Source organism: Paroedura picta, chromosome 6 (assembly GCF_049243985.1).
Source record: "Paroedura picta isolate Pp20150507F chromosome 6, Ppicta_v3.0, whole genome shotgun sequence".
NCBI classification, from domain to species: Eukaryota; Metazoa; Chordata; class Lepidosauria; order Squamata; family Gekkonidae; genus Paroedura; species Paroedura picta.
The window spans coordinates 51,390,725-51,414,666 of record NC_135374.1 but is presented as its reverse complement, the minus strand read 5'-3'; the positions used below and the strand labels follow the sequence as shown (position 1 = coordinate 51,414,666).

General features: G+C 41.5%; 1 protein-coding gene and 1 long non-coding RNA gene across 8 annotated transcripts in view; one reads left to right on the top strand and one right to left on the bottom strand.

Annotated features, from left to right (window-relative positions):
* LOC143839837 (uncharacterized) overlaps nucleotides 1-23,942 on the bottom strand; it is a 298,170-nt gene that overhangs the window by 117,047 nt on the left and 157,181 nt on the right. The window lies entirely within an intron of this gene.
* LOC143839838 (uncharacterized) lies at nucleotides 8,523-12,505 on the top strand. The gene is made up of 3 exons (XR_013231902.1): nucleotides 8,523-10,149; nucleotides 10,458-10,508; nucleotides 11,112-12,505. It is a non-coding gene; the product is annotated as an uncharacterized LOC143839838 (long non-coding RNA).

Here is a 23,942-nt window from a genome sequence, read left to right as displayed (position 1 = left end):
CTTTGAATGAGACACATGTTTGGCTCCATTTTTAAGGTAGTCAGGCTAATTCTTTCTTCATTGTAGAAACCAAAACAAGTCAGCAAGGCAGGTATCATTTGTTGCCTTCAATCCAGCAAAACACTTTTTTGAGGCTGTTCTGTCTACAAAATATACCCCCCAAATGCAGTGTGTATGGTTTTAAAAAAGAAATTTGCACTCCCTTTATTTTTGTAGAAGAGTAGGTCTTATACCTCACTTTTCTCTACTTTAAGTGGTCTCAAAGCTGCTTAGTTCCCTTCACCACAACAGGCATCTTGTAAGATAGGTGATTCTGAGAGAGTTCTGAGATAATTGTAACCGGCCTGAGGTCACCCATCAGGCTTTGTGAAGAAGAAGAAAGAATCAAACCCAGTTCTCCGGATTAGCGTCCACTGCTCTTAAAAATTACATCACACTGGCTCTCAGTCCTAATTGTATTGTGAAGATTAATTTTTACAATTAAATGGAATGAGTCATTTAACAGGGGGACACCACATGCCCCTGTGGGCTCCACGGAGTCCCGGAGCTGGCAGGGGTGACCCCCTGCCACCACCTGGGCATGCAGAGGATGCCTGGACCCCCATTCCCGTACTAGGCCGTCCAAATCTCCCGCCCCCCGCCACTCCGGCTTACCTCCTGGCCCTGGCGTTCAGCGCGTGTGCACTATGCCGGGGCAGACTGGCATGCCCAGCCCCCATGCATACACGGGGAATGGCGGGGCATCCTGCCCTGCTGCAACAGCATGGTGGCAGCGCTGCTGTAGCTGCTGCCATGCGTAAAAGGCCTTTAAAAGTATACATTCTATGTATTCCACAATGTTCCTATGTAAATCGCCCTGGGCCATATGGGAGGGCGGAATAGAAATCTAAGAAAATAAACAAACAAACAAACAATGTAGATATTGAGTTTAAAATATCACCATTGAGGTAAGGAAATAGCACATTTACAATATTTTAATGACAGTACAAATATATTCGACTTTACTAACTGCCTTTATTGTGATAAAAATAAATCAAACATATAAAAATGATTTCTGATTTTAAATAAAAGTACAATCACAAAATAAACACGAGCAATATGTTATTCGGCTGTTTTTAACCTCAAATTTAAAAATTATGACAATGATTAAAAAGGTAACATTTGCCTGTCTGACAACTCACACGTTAACATCTACAACCAATGATATGGATACACTTTATGTGCACCTCTTTCTCAAACGAGAAAGGCGGCTTGTCTGAAACTTTGACCTTTTAATGATTATTGGTTTTATGTGACTTTATGTAATTGATGACTGTTATGAACTGCCCTGAGCCCTTTGGGGAAGAGCAGCATACAAGTTTGTGTGTGTGTGTGTGTGGGGGGGGATTTAAAAATAAATAAATACAGTTGGCTGCATGTGGAGGAGTGGGGAATCAAACCTGGATCAGATTAGAGGCTGCTGTTCTTAAACATTACATGACGCCGGCTCTGGGGAAATTGGTGTTTCTCCCAGAAGCAGATAAGCTGGGTAGCAGCTGTAGCTGAAGATACTGTTCACTACAAGTAAGGTATCACCTCCTTGGCCCTGACCTTTCTCTCCTTGGATTCGTAGAGCAGCTTGCTTTTGCCACATAAGCACTGTGTCAAAATCACGTAACCACAAGTTTTTGTCATATACTTGCATCCTGTATTTGTAGCCATGTTTATGTAGTGAAGTTGTTAGAATTGATTCAAGTGGGTAGCCATATAGTTAGGATTGGTAACTGTAACTCCATATGGCTTGGCACCTTTAGTTTTTGTAACAGAGAGAGTTCACCAAGGGTTCAGGGAGGCAGAATGTGCTATACATCCATTAGATGTTTGAGAACAGTTATTGCCTGGCTTTGGGGCCAAGAAACAATGCTGTGTCAAACTAACTTTCCCTTTCAAGAAAGGTTGGGGGGAAATGGTCTTTGGAGGTTTTTGTGCCTACCTGCATGGGCGGGTTAGGAGTATTGAGGAATAGGATAGAAAAGGGAGCCATCTCAAACTGAATTAGTCTTTGCAAGGATTTTGAAATGCATAGTTACTTACTTCCAATAAAGAGATTTTCTTTCAACTAAGTCTGCATACTTGGGGAAAATTGACTGGAGTCTTACACACTGCTACCTGGGATAAAAGCAATCCACCTGTCCTGTCCAGTTTACCAGCATCTCCAGTTTAAAAGACTTGGGCAGTAGGTGAAGCCACATTAAATTCCATGACTTGCTTTCTATGGATTTTGGATGGTGCAGCAGCAGAGGTAGTGGGTGTCTTTACAGACATTGTGTGTATGTGTGTGTGTGTCTGCCTCCAGAGGCAGACATTTTGGGTAGCCTGTGATCATCTCTCAAAATGTCAAATGAGCCTGCAGGTTTGGGGACCCCTGATGTAAAAAAAAAACAAGTAAGTTCAGACATTTTATAAAGCTCTAATTTAATGAATAGGCTGTGAAAGTTGGACCAAAAGGAAGGCCGAGCATCAAAGAATTGAGACTTTTGAACTCTGGTGCTGGAGAAAACTCTTGCGAGTCCCTTGGACTGCAAGGCGAACAAACTGGTGAGTCCTAAAAGAGATCAGCCCTGACTGCTCCTTAGAAGGCCAGATCCTGAAGATGAAACTCAAATACTTTGTCCACCTCACGAGAAGGAAGGACTCCCTGGAGAAGAGCCTAATGCTGGGAGCGATCGAGGGCAAAAGAAGAAGGGGACGACAGAGAATGAGGTGGCTGGATGGAGTCACTGAAGCAGTAGGTGCAAACTTAAATGGACTCTGGGGAATGGTAGAGGACAGGAAGGCCTGGAGGATCATTGTCCATGGGGTTGTGATGGGTCAGACATGACTTCGCACCTAACAACAAGAACAACAAATAGCTACTTGTCCAGAGACCTTCTTGAGACAATCTAGGAATAAAGGGAAACTTATATATTTGAGCATATGCATCTCATTGCACAGTATTTTGGTACATTATGTCCTCATAAAAGTCCTCATAACGACCATGCTGACAGAGTCATACCTCTCTTTAGACTAATTTCTCATCTTCTGTTTCCACTAAAAGGCATCAAATTTTAGAGAATCTGAGCACTGAGGTATATCATAGCACCCTTCCAAATAAGAGATTCTACATGCTATTAATGCATTTTTATTTTCTATGCAACTCTTAAAATAAGGGGGTGAGAACTCACCTCGTGTCTGTATGCCAAAGTCAGCCAATCCTGTAGGAGAAGATGCGTAACTTAGAGGTACCACTAGATTATAGTGGGAGTGCCTATAGTGGGTCTGTGGCACTCTATTGTTCAGAATGTCCTTTATCGGTTTTTGCTGATAAGCCAGTTATGGGCACTCCTTGCAAAGTATGATATGGTGATGCATATTCTGATTACACTTTAGATGCAGTTGCCTTTGAAAAGTGTCTGGAAAATTCAGCTGGCCCAAAGTGCTGTGTCCAGGCTGTCAAGAACCAGATCTTAGCATTCTGTGTTGGAAGACTAGCCATGTGTTTCCCAGCACAACTAAAAGTGATAGTTTTTATTTGTATGACCCTAAATAACTTGGGGATAATTACTTGTAGGGCCATTTTCCTACACTGTCCAGCCCACTTTTCAAGTCTACTGTATGTCTCACCTATAGAGGGTAAGTTGGATAGCAACCAGTAGGGATGTCAGCTTCCAGATAGGACCTGGGAATTTCCAAGAATTATATTTCATCTCCAAATTATAGAGATCAGTTCCTTTGAAGAAAATGGATACTTTGGAGGTTGTACTTTATGACACTGTACCCACTGAGATACCTGTCCTCCACAGGCTCCATCCCAAAATCTCCAAGATTTTTCCAACCTGAATCTGCCAATCTTACCCCCTCCCCCCCAATGGGGGTGGCGTGGCAACCCTAGCAAGCAGAAGCAGAACTTTTTCATTGCTGGCACCTCAACTTTAGAAAGACCTCTTGTGGCGCAGAGTAGTAAGGCAGCAGACATGCAGTATGAACCTCTGCCCATGAGGCTGGGAGTTCGATCCCAGCAGCCGACTCAAGGTTGACTCAGCCTTCCATCCTTCCGAGGTCGGTAAAATGAGTACCCAGCTTGCTGGGGGGTAAATGGTAATGACTGGGGAAGGCACTGGCAAACCACCCCATATTGAGTCTGCCACGAAAACAGTAGAGGGCGGCACCCCAAGGGTCAGACATGACCCGGTGCTTGCATAGGGGATACCTTTACCGTTACCTTTATTGCTTGGGGGTTAATTTGGAGTACACTTTATTCTCTTTCAGGCATCCAACATTAAAAAAAAAACAAATCAGGTTTCCGAATGGTTCTATATTATTTTAAAGCTGTTGTTATGGTCAGTTGTTAGCCTAAGGACTTCTTTTATGAATATTATGAATACTGAATATTGTTTTATTCAGTCTTTATTTGTTTGGTTGGTTTTATTTGGAGCTTTGTTTTGATAATTCTGTAGTATTTTTATTATATTCTTTTACTTTGTTTTTTTTTATAATGATTTTTTTTATTTTCATAAAGATAGAAATATAATCATCATTTGAGAATATACGACCCCACATTGACTCCACAGTGATATAAACTTTTGCCCAAAACTCTAAGAGCCATGAGTCTAAGAGCCATCCACATTTCCACTACATTTTTTAAAAAAAGAAAAAAAGTCCTGTTTAGATATACAAAAGAAAAGTTATTATTAATCAATTTACTTGAGAACTTCCTGGGTAGAAAGGTGAGGTGGGGTTTGCGTACCCCTCCTCTTTTCTGCCAATTGCTTGCACAATTGACCCCTGTCAGGCTTCAGAGATAGCAGAGCAGATGCCCTGCCACCCTCTCAGGACAACATCTTTAGCCACACCCCATATTCTTTTACTTTGTGAGTTGCCTGGAGTAAGTATCCAAAGATATGGCACATACATTTTCAAAGTATATAAACAAATGTAATCCTGCCAGCCAATTCTGCCACTTCCTCCTTATACCTGATTGAAGATTAAACATGGTCTTTTTGTTTAAGAGGAACTTCAAAGCATGGTAATGCTTTCTGTTTAGAACAAACTGTTTATTTCTTGTCCCGTATGACAATATAAACACCTCTGATATTTTTATGTATTAACTTTCTGGAATAAGGTTCTCATTCATTAGTTCAGCTATTTCTCAGGTGGTGAATATCACATGGTTCTATACTATGGTTCTAGATTAGTATACCCTAAATGCAATTTAGAAAAAGAAGGGTTGTATTTTATACCCCATTCTTCACTACCCAAAGGAGTCTCAAAGCACCTTACAAACCCCTTCCTCTCCTCACAACATACACCCTGTGTGGTAGGTGGGCCTGAGAGAGCTCTGAGAGACATATCTCTGTGAGAACAACTTCTAACAGGACTATGACTAGCCCAAGGTCAGCCTAGCAGGCTGCATGTGGAGGAGAGGGGAATCAAATCGGGAGCTCCAGATTAGAAGCCACTATTCTTAACCACTGTAGCAACCTGGGATTTGTGGGGATGGGCCTCAGCAGGGCACTCTCCAAAGTAGAGACAACTGCATATACACTTGCAATTCATTTGAGAATATTTAAATCATATGGTTGTCAATGTTATCATATTAAGTAGGAACAGATCTATAGTTATTATTGCTATTCTGGCTTTGGAAATTCCTGGAGATTTGGGAGGTTGTGTCTGGAAAGAGTGGGGTTTGCGGGATGAGCCTCAGCAGGGTATAATGACACTCTTCAAAGCAGCCATTTTCTCCAGATAATTAAGCTAGGGATTCTGGAGATAAACTGTAATTGTGGGAGATCTCCAGGCCCCACCTGAAGTTTGGTAACCCTCACTGTGGCCTGTTAAAATGACAAAGAACTGAAATTATTGAATCTATTCAGATTATCTTTCTACCAACTATTGACTTGCTGATAAAATTCTCTGTATCATTTGTTAGAATAGTAAGGGAAAATTTGCTTGCTTGTTATGACTTTGTCATCTAGAAAAAAACAGTAAAACATAAAGTTATGGATGGATGGAAACACTACAAGACCTCCCAATGAACCATTCAAACGGTAGCAGGTGAAAAATATGCCAACTTTAGTATGATTATTCAGAACATTAATTATTAGTCCAATAAAAGCAGAAGCCCTCTGCTGAGTACACACAACCACAACCATCCACAAGCTTTTAAACCAGGGGTAGTCAAACTGCGGCTCTCCAGATGTCCATGGACTACAATTCCCAGGAGTCCATAGACATCTGTCCATAGACATCTGGAGGGCCGCAGTTTGACTACCCCTGGTTTAAACCCTGCACTTGGTTTTATACAAATTAAATGCATCGCTACATGCAAAATTTATTTATTTATTTATTTAGATTTCTATACCGCCCATTTCTTTGCAGCTCATGAATATCTTTCATGACTAACAAATGCAACATTATATTACAGATGGGTTTATCAGAAAAAGATGCATGACAAACATTATGTTGTATGTGTAAGTTTTTAATAACACCACAATAATAAACCCACAGAATAGCAACATTTGGGGGCTTAAAAAACGGATGAATCACAAGCAAACCAATCTAAAATGTTTTTAAAAGTTATACAGACATTAGGTATACTCTTTCATAATCAGTCTGACACAATGTATCACTACCTTTAAGACTCAGAATTTAAATTAAGAAAAGATAAAGAGGCTGTCAAGAAGGAGGAGGAGGAAGAGGAGTTGGTTCTTATATGTCACTTTTCTCTACTTGAAGGACTCTCAAAGCAGCTTACAATCGCCTTCCCTTTCCTCTCCCCACAGCAGATACCCTGTGAGAGAGCCCTGATATTACTGCTCAGTCAGAACAGGTTTTCAGTGCTGTGGCAAGCTCAGGGTCACCCATGTGGAGGAGGGTCACCCATGTGGAGGAGGACAAACCCAGCTCGACACATCAAACCCAGCTCTCCAGATTAGAAGTCGGCACTCCTAACCACTACATCAAGCTGGTGTGGGGGAAGCTGTACTCTATGCAGTTATGTTTAGAACTGAATAATTAATACACAGAAAATATGAGACCTAATAAATACAGGTAAAACAAAGGGTTTAGTTTTATTAATTCTTCATAAACTTGCACTGCAAACTTGAAATCCTGTGCCCCGTTAAACATGGTAGGAACATTAAAAAAAAAATAGTAGCCTGCATGGGTATAAGTAGTTTAATCATTATCATTCAAGTTATGCTCATGTATCATTATTGCTTAATTCAATACTTTTTCCTTTCCTCTTAAAACACAGTTCAATATATACAATAAGTTCCTACCCCCCACCCCCAGAATAGCTTGCATTGTTGCTATTCAATAGCTTTATGAATTGGTTCACCAATACAATCACCTGCAAACCACATGGAAATCCCAGTTATACAGATGCTTGTATGCATTTACTCTGAGAAATGTCATTGCTTTACAAAGTATTAATTGCTTTCATTTACATTCCATAAATCTGCATATCGTAAAACATTGTCACGAGTACCCGACAGTAGAATAATAAAGTACATCAGATTAATCTTAATTATACTGTAAATTTCAAATTAATCTCTAGCCATATTCTCAAATGCAAATATTTTAATGATATAAATATGTATTTACAAGTGATGGTAAATAAACATTAAGTATTTCTCTGACACCAAGCTGTACTATCTAACTGAAAGAATTAGATAATTATTCTACACTATGGTATTCGTCTCTTATATAAAATCCCACAACTGTTATCCATAAGATGCACACATTATTAATATGTATGTACATAGTTGAAAATAATATATTTTGCTCAATATTCTAATTTTTGAAAAGAAAACAATAAGGAATATATAGGAAGAAGAGCAGGAGCAAAATAGAAACACTGCTGTTTCTGTTATTGAAAGAACATATGTTGTCAACATATTGACAAAAATATCTTGAAGTAAAAAAATTATTAAATGAGCACTGTGAACCAAAACAGTTAATAAAAAATATTTTTAAAAAATCCAATTGGAATGGCAAGGTATTTTTACTGCCATAAAACTTATAATAGTTCAAACTGGAAAAAATAAAATTGTTTTAAAAGCCATTCATAAAGACTTCCTTAACAAAAGGGTTTTGTAGCCTTTTCACACACACACACACACACACACACACATCCTAACCCCTGACCTTTTCTCAGTTAATAGAATAGGAACACTGAAAACGTTACATATCATATGAACGTTCATTTTGCACAAATGCTTTTCTTTCCCATCTACTCTTGGGTAAGAGAAAAGTGCTCTATTCAGGAACAGTACAAGTCTGCTTCTTAATAGTCATGTGACTTTTTTTTGCTAACAGCCATGTGCTCGCGTATCATTTTACTCTGAAATATCTATGCGGATTTCAGCTCAACCTGCCTTTGCTTATAATGCATGACATGGGCTGTGAGGGAGCATGAGAACCATCTCTCTTAAAAGAAGGTTCTCATAGTTGGCCTGTAACCATGGAAGCAGATGCCTTTTTTTTTATTACCCCTGCTTACCTCTTTGCAGCCACGAGCTGCTCCCTATTGTTAAAAGGGGTATGCCTTGATTTTCTTCATTGTGACCGAACTTGCCTCTTCTTCAAAGGGCATGATGCTGCAGGTCATCGGTCTAGACTGCTTTCACGGTCCAGAGAACAGCCTTGATGTAACCCTTGCTCCGTCTGTGCCACACCACCAGCCGTGCAACTGCAGACTGTGGGGGGACATTGGAGATCTGTATTTGAAAAGAACTCTGTCTGATTTTGCCATTGTGCCTTTTCACTCATCGATCGAATGAATATCGAACCTTCTGTCGTTGTATGTGTGAAATAGATAGCTTAGCAAGCACTTTTGAGCCCAAACCTGTGCAATGGGCCAAATTGTTTCTCTTTACTCCCAAATCTCAAGTAATGTTCTTCTTTAGATACTTTTCTCATTTCTTTTATTTTGTTTCGTATTGATGTTAACTAACTCTGTGTGATAAAATTCATTTTTCTAGCCTGCTTCAACTCTTATTGCTTTAATATCTGTTCTTCTAAGACTCCTCCCCAATATAGATATATTTAAGGATCAGTCTCCCCAACAAAATACTTGTACTAAAGCTAATTTAGTACAGAAAAAAATGGAATGTGTCTTATCTGAGAGAAGAAAAATGACAGTTTGCAAGTACCCCCTTGCTTTTAAAATAGATTTAAACATGTCTGCCATAAGGAAAGATAAAATCATATTTGACTCTTCCTTATGCTATAGTTGTTATAGTATATATTCTGAAAATAACAGACAAGTGTCTTCTTTAGGAAAACTCCAACTATATGCATTTGTTTTTCTTTGGGGAAATGTTTTAAAGGTTTTTTAAAAAAATGTGGAAATGATATGGAAATGCTTCTAATAAAATCTGTGCATTCTAATATAATTGATTTTTGTTAAGTCCACAAGAACGTGAAATGACGTATACGTGCAATCATATTTTGCTCACATTCAAATACTATGACTGGATCTGTGTGACCACTGCCTGTCCAAAAAAAAAAAAAAGTTAACCCACTGACAACTCTCAGAACCTGCCCATTGTAAAGCATGCTCGCCTCTACTCTGGTCTAATAAAATTCAGGTTCAAAAAGGCTTCTATATTCTTCAGAGTGTTGCTTAGGAAGCACTGTCTCGATATGACATCAGTATCTATACATGCTTTGAGACACCAGCATCTTTAGATTTGAAGACATAACTGTTTTCCTGTACTTGCCAAAGGCTAAAGGGAGGTGCACTAATGAATAAAGAAGGTTATTGTGACAGATGAAACATAATTCACAATGAATGCTCTTTTCATCCAGACTTAACCAGAAGAGGATTACTCGAAGACAACTTTAAAAGAGAATCTGTTCTTTAATTCTAATAATCTAAGGACAGGCCACAGACTGAAAAGGTAATGCAAACCAAATAGGATTTTGCTCAAGATTTTGGATTTCTCCATGCAAAAAGAGACATTAACATGAAGAAAGTCTGATGCTGAATAGCCAATGCGAAGCAATAAAAACTGGGATTTTCTGGAATGGATAATGATGAATGTTCACACAATATTTCTTCCTGATTTGACAGAATCTTAATGAAACGAAATCATGCTATTTCTTCAGTAAATTTGTTCTGTGAAAGTAGGTAACTAATTTTCGTATACTTACAAAACTTCTTATGTGTCATGGAAATTAATTTGTTAATCTTCTTGCTAGATTATTAGAAGTTAAAGTTAGAAAAACACTTCCTAGGAGGAATGTTTTACTAGATATGCACGAATGTATACTATCTGTGCAGGTGTGTGTGTTTGTGTATATGTATTTGAATGTTTATTTCACTTGCATACTTAGAATCTTTAAAAATAATTCAACTAAATTGTAAAATAATATTTTAACTGATTATCCTCTATAATGTCTTGTTCTTTATTAATTTCAATCCCATATTTTAGAAGCATATTCCAACAAAACTAACTACTTATGTAGTCATCCCTACTTAACATGTAAGTTTCAAAAACACCTATTTTCTTTACTGCAAATATATTTAGATTAACAAATGTTTTTTTTAAGTCACCCATGGCTAATTTAAATCACAGTTTGACTGCAGTATAACATGACAGATATTATATTCATTGATTTATTCATGACACAGTCTTAGAAATATCAAACTGTACTTTTCCAGTTCTAGAGGTGTTTACTATACTTTATTCTATGCTTTCTAAATAGATTTAAAGAACTTTTAAAAAGAAAGTGGGTTATTAATTGAAACAAGAAGCGTTTAAATAATAAATCTGTTTTAACTTAGCTCTTTTCCATTTGATTGTTGCTAAACTGAGCTTTTGCAGAGCATGCTGCACATTTCAGCAAATGTGTTACTATTATAAAAACATCAACATTAAATAAGCATAGGGATTTACATTACTATAGAGACCTGCTATCTATATAGTCACATTCTGTGAATTTATTAGATAAAAATGCTACTCAGTACATTCTTTGGAATGTATACAGTCTAATACTCAAATTTATACAAGTATTTACATAATCATACTGTGCCTCGGTTTTATAACTAAGGCTTAGGTTAATGATTCTTCAATATTTTCTCATAGGTTATTCTAAGGAATACAAGAAAAATAATGAAAACAGATAATTCATCATTATGAAATAGGAGGGAAATGTATCCTTTGAAATAACAGAAATGGAATACAGAAAACTTAAATAAAATGTTGGCCTATTTCTATAAGGTATGCATGAAAAAAACATTAAGAACTTAAATTTATAAAACAGACATTTAAATTTTAAATCTACTGCATTGAATCTTTATGGGAATATTGTCTTAAATATCCTTGACCAAATAGAAGCTTCCACTTAATTCTTAAAGGAGTATATTTCTAAAGACAGTGATAGTTTTTCTAATCATATGGTATAAAGGAAGCTTAAACAAGAAGAAGCATTATGAAGAATAATTTGAGAAGCAAATCATGTTGTTATTCTACTTTAGTTAATTTCATGATCCATTCTATTTTTCTAACTTTATAAATTAAGATTATCATCTTATGCCATTATGTCCTTATTTTTTTTAAATATGGCAATTCACCTCTAAAAATTAGTATATAAAAAGGTAGTTGTATGTTGCAATTACTCTGCTGTGTATTATTATACATTTTTGCTGTGGTAATAATAATTCAGAATATACATTCTGGAGGTAATTTTCACATTAATTAGTGAATATGGAAGTGTTTTAAGCACATTTATTCAAAAAGAATTAATGTAAAGATTGTGTGTGTATGTATTTGAACCTCAGTTATTATATCACTACATTTTACATTACTGTTGAAACATTTAATGGAAGGTAGTTAGATTCAATGGGGCTACAAACAACATTCTGAATCTTTTAAATTTTTTGAAGAAGCTTTGATTTTATAAGACAAGCTGGAGAGGAGTCAAATCTGCCACATGCTGTGTGAAAAAATGCCACCCTGGTGTGAACAAAGGGTTTAGAATGGAGTCAAGAAGCATGCAAGCTCAATGTCTAAGCTTTTCCTGTGAATTGTTCTGCCACAACCTGCAGGATATCAAGTGGGCTGGGAAGAATGGACTGCTCTTGGAAGCTACATCAGAGAAACACTGGAAATTCAAAGTGTGAGAGAGTGAGCCTCTTTTGTTTTGTGCTTCATTACGCACACTGATTTACCCCAAACAGAAACTAAATTCAAGACAAAACTGAAAATCCCAAACTAGCTGAGGAACGAGTAGCGTGTTCCTTGTTATCTTCCCTCATTCTCAAACAAGGTGATGGAATTTACAGATCTAATGATTCATGGCCTGGGCCTTAATTCTTGTGACACAAGATAGGAATAGGGTTTACTTCTCACAGAAAGCTGTCTAACTTCTTCATGAGTAAAATATGGTGAGGCAGAGGGGAAAAAATTAAACTTCTCTCACTTTATATATTTTGGTTTGTGATATATAAGTAAAAATAAAATGCATTTTCAACAGCTTATGTCAAAATGACTAATGTATTTGTTATTACTGGAGTCATGAGTAATTTTTTTCCTCATTACTTAGCAACAACAAATATGCATATCATGGTTAGAAGGTATCCTATTCAGCTTGGTGCTAACAGTCTTTATTCCTTTTGAATCACCTACTCTCACTAGCATCTTACGAAGTTCATTAAATAAGCCAATTCAAAAGACTTTGTTTCACAAATGTATTACAGGGGCAGAGGGAAATAATTAATTGTAAAACAACTAAAATGTACTTTAGAAAGAACTTTAAATGCATTTGTCAAAATAATCACATTTATGAATCCTTAAGAGCTGTTATTACCTGTAGGCACATGGTATTATTATTTTCCTACATAAAGAATTATACAGTCTGCAGCAGAGGCACACTGAGGGAGGAACAGTTTTCTTCTTCTTTCAGAAATCAATCTGGTAGTTTCATTACGTGCACACAATCAATTCCATTTAAAGTGTAATGCAACAGCCAAGTCCAAGGACAATACGGATCACATTCAAACCTCCTTACCATTTCTAAATTGACTTTGCCACATATTATAAAATGATTCCTACACTGCTGGTTATATATATATAATACAGATCATAACTAATTATAGTTGCATATTCAAAGAGAAACCACCCTCCTCAGAAAACTGTCGACTTCTTCACCCTTTCACAAGCTTTAAAATGACTACTACATCAAACTGGTGGGGGAGGGGTATTAAATGAGCACTATCTGTAGCAAAGTTTCAGAAAATTCCATATAATTATCTTCCTTTACATATACATATTCTGTGAGGTGACATATAAATGAAAAATACATGAAGACTAGAAAATGAAAGCCAATGGGATTAATACAGCCGGTTGCCGATAGGTACACGGGGAGGGGGGGGGTCAGGATCTTCACTAGAGTGTTCTGCACAGTCCTCTTCTGCTGTATACAGGCCAAGGCTTCATTAGATAGTTGATTCTGCAACAGACAGCTGCAGGTTCAGACTCCATATAATGTTGAATTCAGATTAAGTAAGAAGATTGCAGTATGATTGCTGTATATAGCACTATGGCATATCACCTAGTGGATTTGGGGCTTTCCCCCAGGGAAACAGTTCTAGGCGTATTTACTTGGCCCATGGTTGCGGTCAATTCTGAGGATAATATTAGTAAATTCCAACTTATTTACTAATGGAACTGAAATATCAAGAATCATACTGAGAACTGTAGACAGTATTCAAGATAACAGTTCATAAGCATTTCCATTGCCTTATTTGCACAACTGTATTTGACATAATAACACTAAGATCTGAGTTGAAAGTAGCATAGCAGAGAAAGAGAGAGGGAGAGAGAATTGCCCCTTTGTCATTCCAGTACTGAAAACATTTCCCATATAAACTGGCTTTCACTTTAACAAATATTTTCCACATCAATTTAAAAGGCTTGATTTGGAATACATTGTGCGCTAGATACATTTTTATGCCAAACCAAATAATTATGAACTTCTGCAATCAGTACATATAGCAACTTGGCTTTGGATCTCAAACCAGCATTCTCCTGATTCAGATGGGCAGAGTAATCCTGAGCCATGTCTGTGTGGTAGCAGCTAGCCATAACACAGTTGTGGTGCTGCTAGTTTCCACCCTAAGGGGATAGTTCTGCGGTGGCTGAATGGGGGCAAATGTACATCAACAGTGTTGCCAGTCGCTGCTGCCACAGTGTCCATGATTATTCTACCACAGCATTACATTCCAGTGATGTTGTGAGACAGGGGCAACATGATAGACAGGGCAAGCAGGACCAATGAGATTCATGAGTTTAGGAAGCCAATCCAAGCATCCCTCACTGGTAGGGCTTGGAGAGAGGCAGGCCACGCACAGCTTTAAAGAGACCAGTTTCCATCATGAACCCCAGTCACCTGTCAGTGAGGAAGGTGGTATCACCTGTTAGCCCTGCTGGCACACCATGGTGGCACACTGCATATAGAGTACACAGGGCATCAGAGGCTCGTGAGGGACAAGAATGTGGATGTTAGGGTGTCTCTCACCACTAGCCACAGCAGCCTGACACCTGCCCACATTTTCAAGGGTGTTTCCATGCCAACCCAAGTGTCACCCCCACTGGAGAAATAGGAAGAGGAGGGGCAAGGCATGCCAGGGAGACTCAGGGAGACTCTGGAAGGTCACCAAGGAGCACTCTTGTCCTTCACTGGCATCACTTGGAATGGCAAGAAGCCCCTCCAGATGCCCAGCAACCACTATTAAGATTGCTGGATGGGAAATGACAGAGCTGCTAGTGGACTGCAAATAAAGTCTAAACCCCACCATAGGCGATTGGGATGCCCCCAGCCCCATATGGCCTTCCCTGGCCCCATGACAACCAGAAACCCCAGCACACAAGGGCAGACAGGACTTACCCTGGGTGCAATTTGCCACTGCAGGGAAGCAGTCACCAAAAGAGCACACAGGGAAGGGGGCTACAAGTCTCATAAGCCCCTGGGGGTGGCAGCAGTGCTGATTGGTGTGCTGGGAGGTAAGGGAGCGAATCAGCTCTTCCCAGCTTCCCCCTGACACGCCCTATAGGGAGGAGGCAGAAAGGCATAGGCCTCTTTCCCTCTTCCCTGATGAAGGAGTTGGAATGGCTTTGAAGGGCTCCAAGTGCGGCCTACATTGAGGGCCTGCTGAGGTGATTGAATCACTGAATTCTCCCTCCCAAAAAACAACTGGGTTGGCTCCAGGCAGGGAAGATGGACAGAGCATGGCCTCACATGATGCCCCAGCCCCCTTATGGCACCAGGGGAGCCCGCAGGCAGGAACAGGAGCGGGCGATTGAGGCTTCTGTCCCAAGGGCAGCAGTGGGGGGGGGAGGCCTCTTCAGGGAATGTTCCCCCAGTTGTGGATGCCTCCAATTTGGGGGTAGGAGCTCCTTCCACGGTGCCCATCAGGGCTCCAGGCACCTGTTATAAGCCAGCACCAGGTGGGATTACCACAGTTGCCAACCCAACTGGCTGGTGGACAGGTTATGCCCTTGCCTTATGGTGGGAATAGTGGTTGGTGGCAAGGATGGGAAAACCCTTATTCTAATCAATGGGGGGCTCCAGCGGGCCATAGCCTATGGTACTGGGGGGGGGGAGGGTGCCCATCCTAGTTTATCCCAGGGCGGGAACCTATTGGCATGGTAGCAGCCTGGTCTGCAACTGGCCTGACCTGCTGCTGGGCTGCAATCCACATGGCCCCACCCTTGTTTGAGTCAGCAGAGTGTTGGGGTGGATCAGCAATCATGCCAGAGCTTGGCAGGTTTGCCAGTATGCCCAGATCCAGGGGATTCAGGGTCTTTTGGCTCGCACCCTGGTGTTGGGATGTGTCAGGGTGTGACTCCCTCATCTCAGCATGAGTCTCAGGTGCCTATTATGCCTCAAATGACCCTGATTAGGCCACAGCCGTCCAGTGTTGGGTTGCCCTCAGTTGTTCCCAGCACCCGTGCAGGTGTTGGAAATTCCTGGACGTGCAACTGAATCTAATACGGCCACAGTATAGGAGCAGGCTGCGCCAGCGCATGGCAACACCATTCCTCCTGAACCTAAGGGCTAGAAACGTAGGAGGCACGGTCAGGGCAGGCGCTCCATGGTGCAACATTCTGGCAGCTCATCTAGTGAGTCCTCATCATCAGAGGATAAGGCTCTTGTGGGCCAAAAAGATGCAACTTATTGGCTCCAGGGAGCCATGTTTTCCCAGTATCCTGGCTTGGCTGCCCAGCTTCCGGGAGGTGACTAGGTTTTACTACAAGGAAGGTGCGAGGTTGGGTCAGCCAACTCAACTTCCCACTGGTTACCCAGCTGGGGAGGACCCTCCAGACACTCATCTGTCTCCCAAACAGCGCATGTGAGCCCTGTCAGGCTATTATATGGATGTATTTGAATTTGTGTGGCCAGATGATCACACCCCCAAACTGGAGCTAAGAAAAAGAGGGGTCGCAGGGACCGCAATGCGGTTGAGTGGACCTTCACTAATTGGATCAGGGGGTATGGAGAATATATGTGCCTGGTGGCGGGGGGCATTTCCCGAACGTGGGTGGTATATGATTAGGCACTTTAATAATGTCATGGAAGCTAAAGTGTTAGTAGGTGATGCGGTAACAATTACCTACAATACGAAAGAGCGGGAGAAGGCATCCAATAATGCCCAGGCTCAGTGGGATTTAAAAGAACGGGACTCGTAGATGGTAAAAGTGGGTCCATATAAACAGAAATTCGAACCTGAGAGGCACTGAATGGGTGGCTGCAAGGAGTTTCGGGATTTATGTTGGGAGTTTAATAAAGGGTAATGCCAACGGCATCGTTGCAGGTATGAGCACAACTGTAAAGCTCACTCCAAACAGAATTGTAACTGCCCTAGTATGAGTCAGCCCTTTCGGGCAGGCCGGCATACCACTAAGAAAGGGATTGGGTCGGCTACCTCAGGTGGATTAGGAACCCAAAAGGCTGAATAAAACACCACTGGAGCTCGCTATCCTGGCATTTTCCCCAGTTAAAGTTACTGCCCTGTTGGCATTATTGCGGGACTATCCAAAAAGGGAGGCAGCAGAATACCTGGCATCTGGATTTTCAGTGGGTTTCCATATTCCGTATGTGGGGCCGCATGAGGCTACCTCCAGCCCTAAACTTAAATCGGCTAATCAATTGCCTAATGTTGTAGCGGAAAAAATTAAGAAAGAGTGCAAGGCTGGACACATGGTCGGCCCCTACCTTCGGCCTCCGTTGAACAATTTGAGGGTATCCCCATTAGGGGTCATACCTTAAAAAGCCCCAGGACAATACAGGTTAATACATCATTTGTCCTACACAAAGGGTTCATCGGTGAATGATGGAATTGCACCAGAACTTCGCTCTGTTACTTATGCATCTTTAGACCATGCAATATCCTTGGTGAGGGACTGTGGTCCTGGGGCTTTACTCGCTAAGTGTGATATCCAATCAACTTTCCACTTATTGCTTGTACACCCTGACGATTGCTGTTTGTTGAGGGTGTCAATTCCATGATTTCTGGTACGTGGACAAGGCGGTGCCGATGGGCTGCTCCATCGTATGTTTTGCTTTTGAGACCTTTAGTACCTTTTTGGAATGGGTGATAATAGGAATGGGAGCCCACATATCACGCATGTCTTGGATGATTTTCTATTCATTGGTCCAGTGGGTACCTCCAATTGTTTGGAAAAATTGACAGAATTTTAGGCACTGGCAGGAGAATTGGGAGTCCTGTTAGCAGAGAAGACTGAAGGTCCTTATCCTCATTTGACTTATTTAGGGATTTTGTTAGACTCAGAAGCAGGTTTGTCCAAGTTGCTGGAGGACAAGGTACTCACATTGAGAACGCTGTTGGGGCAAATTCTGGCTAAGTGCAAATGCACCTTGAAGGAGATGCAAAGTCTCCTAGGGCATTTGAACTTTGCTTGCAAAGCCGTCTTCCCAGGACAAGCTTTCTGTGCTCGCTTGGCCAGAACCACAGCAGAGGTCAGAGGCCGACATCACCACATAAGGCTGACATGACCTCTGAAGGAAGACCCTTGGGTTTGGAGGGACTTCATTGAGGGGTTCAATGGTGTTTCAATTTGGCAGACACCTGTGTCCCCGGAATCATCCTTACAGGTTCACTCGGACGCATTGGGATGCCTCGGTTTTGGGGTATTTTTTCGTAACAGATGGTGTGCTGAGTGGTGGCTGCAAGAATGGGTGGGGGCCCCTATACTTAGGAACCTGACCTGTTCCCAGTGGTGGCAGCAGTCATAATGTGGAAGGAACTGTTTAGAGACAGCAGAGTTTTATTTTGGTGTGACAACCAAGTGGTTGTGTGCTTTATAAATCGCTAATCCAGCAAATCCCCATGGGTGATGCGTTTGGTGTGGAAGTTGGTCCGGGTTTGTTTGGGGAGCAATATCACTTTTGGAGCTCGTCATGTTCCGGGTGCTTCTAACAATATTGCGGATGCTCTGTCTTGCTTTCAGGAGCAGAGGAGCAGTTCCCAGAGGGCTTGTGGATGATTGGCGTGGATTGATCCTAGAAGCAGTGAACAGTTCTCTGGCCCCGACAACCCATCGGGCTTACACAACGGCCATGCAGGGCTACATGGCATTCACTGGTCCCAGGGAGGGTTCAGGATTTTCTTTCCCCCAATGGAGGAATTAGTGCTGCGTTACCTTATTCATTTAGGGTATTGCAAAATATCCCCAAGGACCATGGACGTTCAAGTTGCAGGTCCTCCTTTTTATGCAAAACAAGAGGGTGGTGGGACCTGGCTACATCATTTTTGGTCTGTAGGACCACAGCTGGCTGGAAGAGGATCGGCCCGGTTCAAGCAGATACCAGACGTCTGATTTCCTTAGATATTCTGCATAGTCTAATAGTCCAGCTACCGGCAGTATGCTGTGGACATTATGAGGCGATCCTTTTCGAAGCGGTGTTTACCCTGCTGTTTTTTGGGGCTTTCCACATTGGTGAACTTCTGTCAGAATCTCGCTCCGGTCCTGGGGCTCGAGCTCTGGCGAAGAAGGATGTGCAAATTATTTAGAAGGAGTTGCTCATTCTTCTTCGCCAGTCAAAAACAGATCAGCTGGGACAAGGTTTGCGCATAACGCTGCAGGCCAGTACGACAGACCCTCCTGGTTGGTTCCATATGGGTCTTTTTGTTGATCTACCCAGACCTGGCGGGTCTGTTATTAATTCATGCTGATGGTACATTTTTATCTTGTTACCAGTTTGGTTCTGTTTTAAGGGGCACACTGAACCAATTAGGTCTACCTGCAGAACAATTTGGCACCCATTTGTTCTGCATAGGGGCGGCGACTGAAGCAGCTGCTTCAGGGTTGCCTCCGGAAGACATATGTGCAATGGGCTCTTGGCGGTCAGTGGCTTATAAGCGGTATGTTCGCTCAGGTTTGTTGCTATAATGTTTCTATACAACATTCCATGTTGCAGGTCAGGAATTGGGGCTACTGAGAGTGCTGGTTATCGGGCACAGTATTGGCCATTGGGCTGCTCGTTACGTGGTGAGATCTGGCTGGAGCAACAACTTTGATTTGGAAGACTGCTATCGAATATCCTGGGTGGGTCGTCGAGGAATGCGCTGGTCATCTCTGTTGACTGACCTGGACACGGCCATTCGACGCACCGGCATTCCCAACATAGTTTGGGGAGAACGATCTCACCAGCATGATGGCAGTTAGATTGGCTAACTCCATCAGACAAGACTTCGAAAATGTTACCTACCAGTTCCCTGGAATTCAGATTTGGTGGTCAATGTTGTTAGAACGTCGGGTTTGGAGGGGAGCTGTTTCCCCCCCAAAAAGTTGATGTTGCATGGAAGAAGGTTAACAAGGCAGTTAATAAGTTTTTGTTTCAAAAGGGTGGTTTGGTCATCCCACACCCAGACATCAATCATCGGTCGGGGCATTTATACAAGGCTGATGGAATCCATCTCTCCAAGTGGGGGATGGATCTTTGGTTACATGACTTGTGTCATGCGTTGTTGGATGGCTACAGGCTTTGAGCGTTGGCGGGAGCTAGGGCATGGGAATTTCCATCCCCTTGCTCTGTGGCAGTTTTTGGGCATGGGGAGGAACCATTGGTTGAGCAATCCCAGCCTGTGTGCTGGCATGCTCTAGTGGGGGGGCCTCCATAAGAAGCCGTGTGTAAGCGGAGCTGGATGGTCATCACTTATGGAGGATGCCCCTGAATCCAGATCCACATTTCCGGGTGATTCGGAACCCGGCAGAGGTTCATGCCTCAACGGGTTTCATAATTTGGTCACCTCCCTGTAACATCCAGCAGGTCATTGGGGGCATGGGAAGCCCGGTGGGATGCCGGAGAGGCCCGTGCATACCTGCAGGATTAATCTATGGCTGCCTTGTGGCTCTTGAGCCACAAGAGGGCTGGTTCCTAATTCCCCATGCTATCCAACGCTCAGTAAAATGTTGAATAAAGTTGTGGCCTGTCTAAAGCCAAATGCTGGTATTTTTGCCAGTGCAATTTCCTACCTGTTCTGTGCGGTTGCATTCCCACTGTGAAAATGCTTTGGAGCTATGACTGGCTGGTGCCATGCTTCCTAGCACTTGTGCATGGGGTTGTGCTATCCCACCACTGGCATGCAACTGTGGTGCAGCAGCAAGTGCACCATAAAATGGCACTCATGCCCTCTGCTGGTGTCAACGCCTCTTACACAGGCATATGTATGAGTTACACTAACATAAGGCTCAGTCAGCTACCCATTCTGATTTGTCTTCCCCCTTGATTGCTCTGATAATGCTAATAACTAGTTTAGCAGAACAATCCTAACCAAAGTTATACCCTTCTAAATCCATTGATTTTGATGGATTCAGAAAGATGCAACTCTTTTAAAGATTATACTGTAAAGGGAAGATGAAATAGTAAGACAATGATAGCTTGTGAAAACTCACAGAAAGATACAGGCTCATAATTTACATGATGACTACACATTTACATGTATATGAATTAGATTAAAATATTACAACAAACCTCAAACTTCTTAAAACATATGTGGAATTGTGGGTGGGAAGGACAGCAGTGACAGACTTTCAGTTTACTGCCAGCATAAATAATGAATAGGCAAATGTTCAGTTGCATTTACTTGCCACTTCTTCTCCAGCCTGAAACAGTGGGGACATTTTTTCCAGCACTCCTGAGTCTATTTTCTTACTTCTTGTCTGCTGGCAATGGCACTAAAGTGAGCCTGAAAGCTTTATTCCTGTTAGTCCTTGAGAATGGCTGTAACCAAACTTCCTTGCCAGGTGGAATTACAAATCTGACAGTGCCATTGGGTTGGGGTAGGGGTGTTCAAAGAAATACATGAAAAAATCAGTAGGTTGAATCCAGATACCTTTTTGCTGAATCTCAGCTAATATCATTCTTATTACAGCCCTCATCCACATGGCTTTTGTCCTTGAAGGTCCCATTATAACTGTGTAGCCTTTTTAGTGATGAAATAGGATGTCAGCCTCCCTTTTTCTAAGAATATGATCTGGATGAGTCCAACCCAGTGGTTTCCTAACCAACAGAAACGTATGTATTCCTTCCACCAAGACAAAATGTTTATTGGTCTTGTTATTCTTTTTTAAATTGTTGAATTCAAAAACATGAATGCTGAACTACCTCAAAGTTATGTTTAAATTCAGAACCCTTTAATTCTATATAATAAACACTGTTGTTAAATAAATAATGCATTCTAGCAAAGCTAGCTATAACCCCTTTTTAGTACCCTGCTATGCACACAGTTTGAAGGAGGATTGTTACAAGATCATTTAAGAAGAATAGTGAGGGAAGAATAGTCCACTCTATAACAGAGAAGATTGTGGCTGAGCAGAGCTGGATAGGACAGAAGGGCAAACTTTAGAATATTATTACTTGTTTACAGGAAAAACAGCCAACCTAGGATTGCCAGCTCGGGGTTGGGAGATTTCTGAACATTTCAGGGATGGAGCAGGGTACAATGTTATAGGGTACCAAAGCAGCTATTTTCTCCAAGGAAACATTTCCATAGCATGAAGACCAGTCATAATTCCAGGAGATTTGCAGCCCCCAGCTGGACAGACCTAGCCAACACTGTTTTGGGGGGTGAGGGGCATCCACAAATGTACCCATAGTAAATGTCTTTTAAAGATGTTTTAAATTCAAGCCATATATGGTTTTTTTAAAAAATCTCGTAAGAATTTATTTCTTCCATCTTGACTATGATTATTTATTAACTGTATGTTCCCTTTCTTCTCAGTAGGGACCCAAAGTGGCTTACATCATTCCACTTTATCCGCTAGACCACGGGTAGTCAACCTGTGGTCCTCCAGATATTCATGGACTACAATTCCCATGAGCCCCTGCCAGAAAATGCTGGCAGGAGCTCATGGGAATTGTAGTCCATGGACATCTGGAGGACCACAGGTTGACTACCCCTGCTCTAGACAACCCTGTCTTCAATGCAGTGTCCCCACTCCTTTCCCCCAGCGGGAAGGGACCCGGGCCAGGAAAGGAGCAGGGATGCCGCATCTTCACCACGGCGTCCCTGCTCCTTTCTCAGGAGCAAGAGTAAGCCAGCCAGAGGACTTACCGGTGGGGGAGGCTTCTTCCTCAGCGTGCTGACTCCCCGACCGGCCCAGGCAAGGCTGGGACAACCAGCCAAATTGGCTGCTTGGCCCTGGGGTGACACTCGGAGGGCCCAATCAGGAGCCGATTGGGCCCTCCGAGTTTTTATCCCGGACAGAGCCTGCCTTTTCTCCTCCCCTTTAGCTCTTACTGTTTTATTACTACCACTCCACAGGAGCAGTTACAGATATGAGTCCTGCAAACAATGATGTAATTAGTTTGCCAGAACCAAAGCTGACATAAAACTACACAGTGTCACAAATTTTTAAAATGAGGTCTTATATTTATTTATTTTATTTATTATTAAATTTATATCCTGTCCCTCCTGACAAGTCGGCTCGGGGTGGCTTACAGAATAAAATGGGCTCGGTAGCCCCAATACTACAAAACAATAAAAACAATATGCTACTCCATAATAGTAACAATAAAACAATATAATGGCAACAAGATGGCAGGCAAAAATCAAAATAACTCCCCATAACTCCCCCTTACTGCCCATATCCTGCCAACAAAGTGGCATATGATGTTGTATACAGGCTGTCAGATGTACGTGCCATGCACCTAAGATCAGAAGTTGACATACGGTGGGACCCACAGATAGATAGGTAGGTAGGTAGGTAGGTAGGTAGGTAGGTAGGTAGGTAGGTAGGTAGATAGATAGATAGATAGATAGATAGATAGATAGATAGATAGATAGATAGATAGATAGATAGATAGATAGATAGATGCTTTCTAGTTTTAGCACATTTAAAATCACAATGACTTTTGAGGGGGAAAATAAGTAATTTTCTTGAGATTAAAAAATTAGCTTGAATTTTATAGCCAGTGGTTCTTCTCTATACAGACAGGTAGCCTTTTTAATTAAAATTGCATTTACCATCCTGTGTAAGTCATTGTTGAGTGCAGGCAAGACAAAGCCAAACGCAATCTCAGCAGATATTGCTTCCAACAATTGTTTTAAAAAACTTTAATCTCTAATTCAGAGCACACAGTATCTTTGATTTATCTTCCTCCTCCATTCCCTCCCATCTTCATCACTTCAAAACTGCTTTATCTGGAGTGGTTAGGGAGGAAAGTGGAGAATCTATGCAGCCTATCCATCACTTTTTGTCTTAATTGAATGACACCAAAATCAGATCGATAAAATGAAACACGAGACATCTTTGCATTTCTACAGTCACTTATTTCCTTTCTCTATTATTCCCAGCCATCATCGTGACCAGAAACATTAAGCATGACACTTGGACACTAGTGCCAAGAATACAAGCTGTTAGTTTATGAATAAAATTGTCAGGAAAACA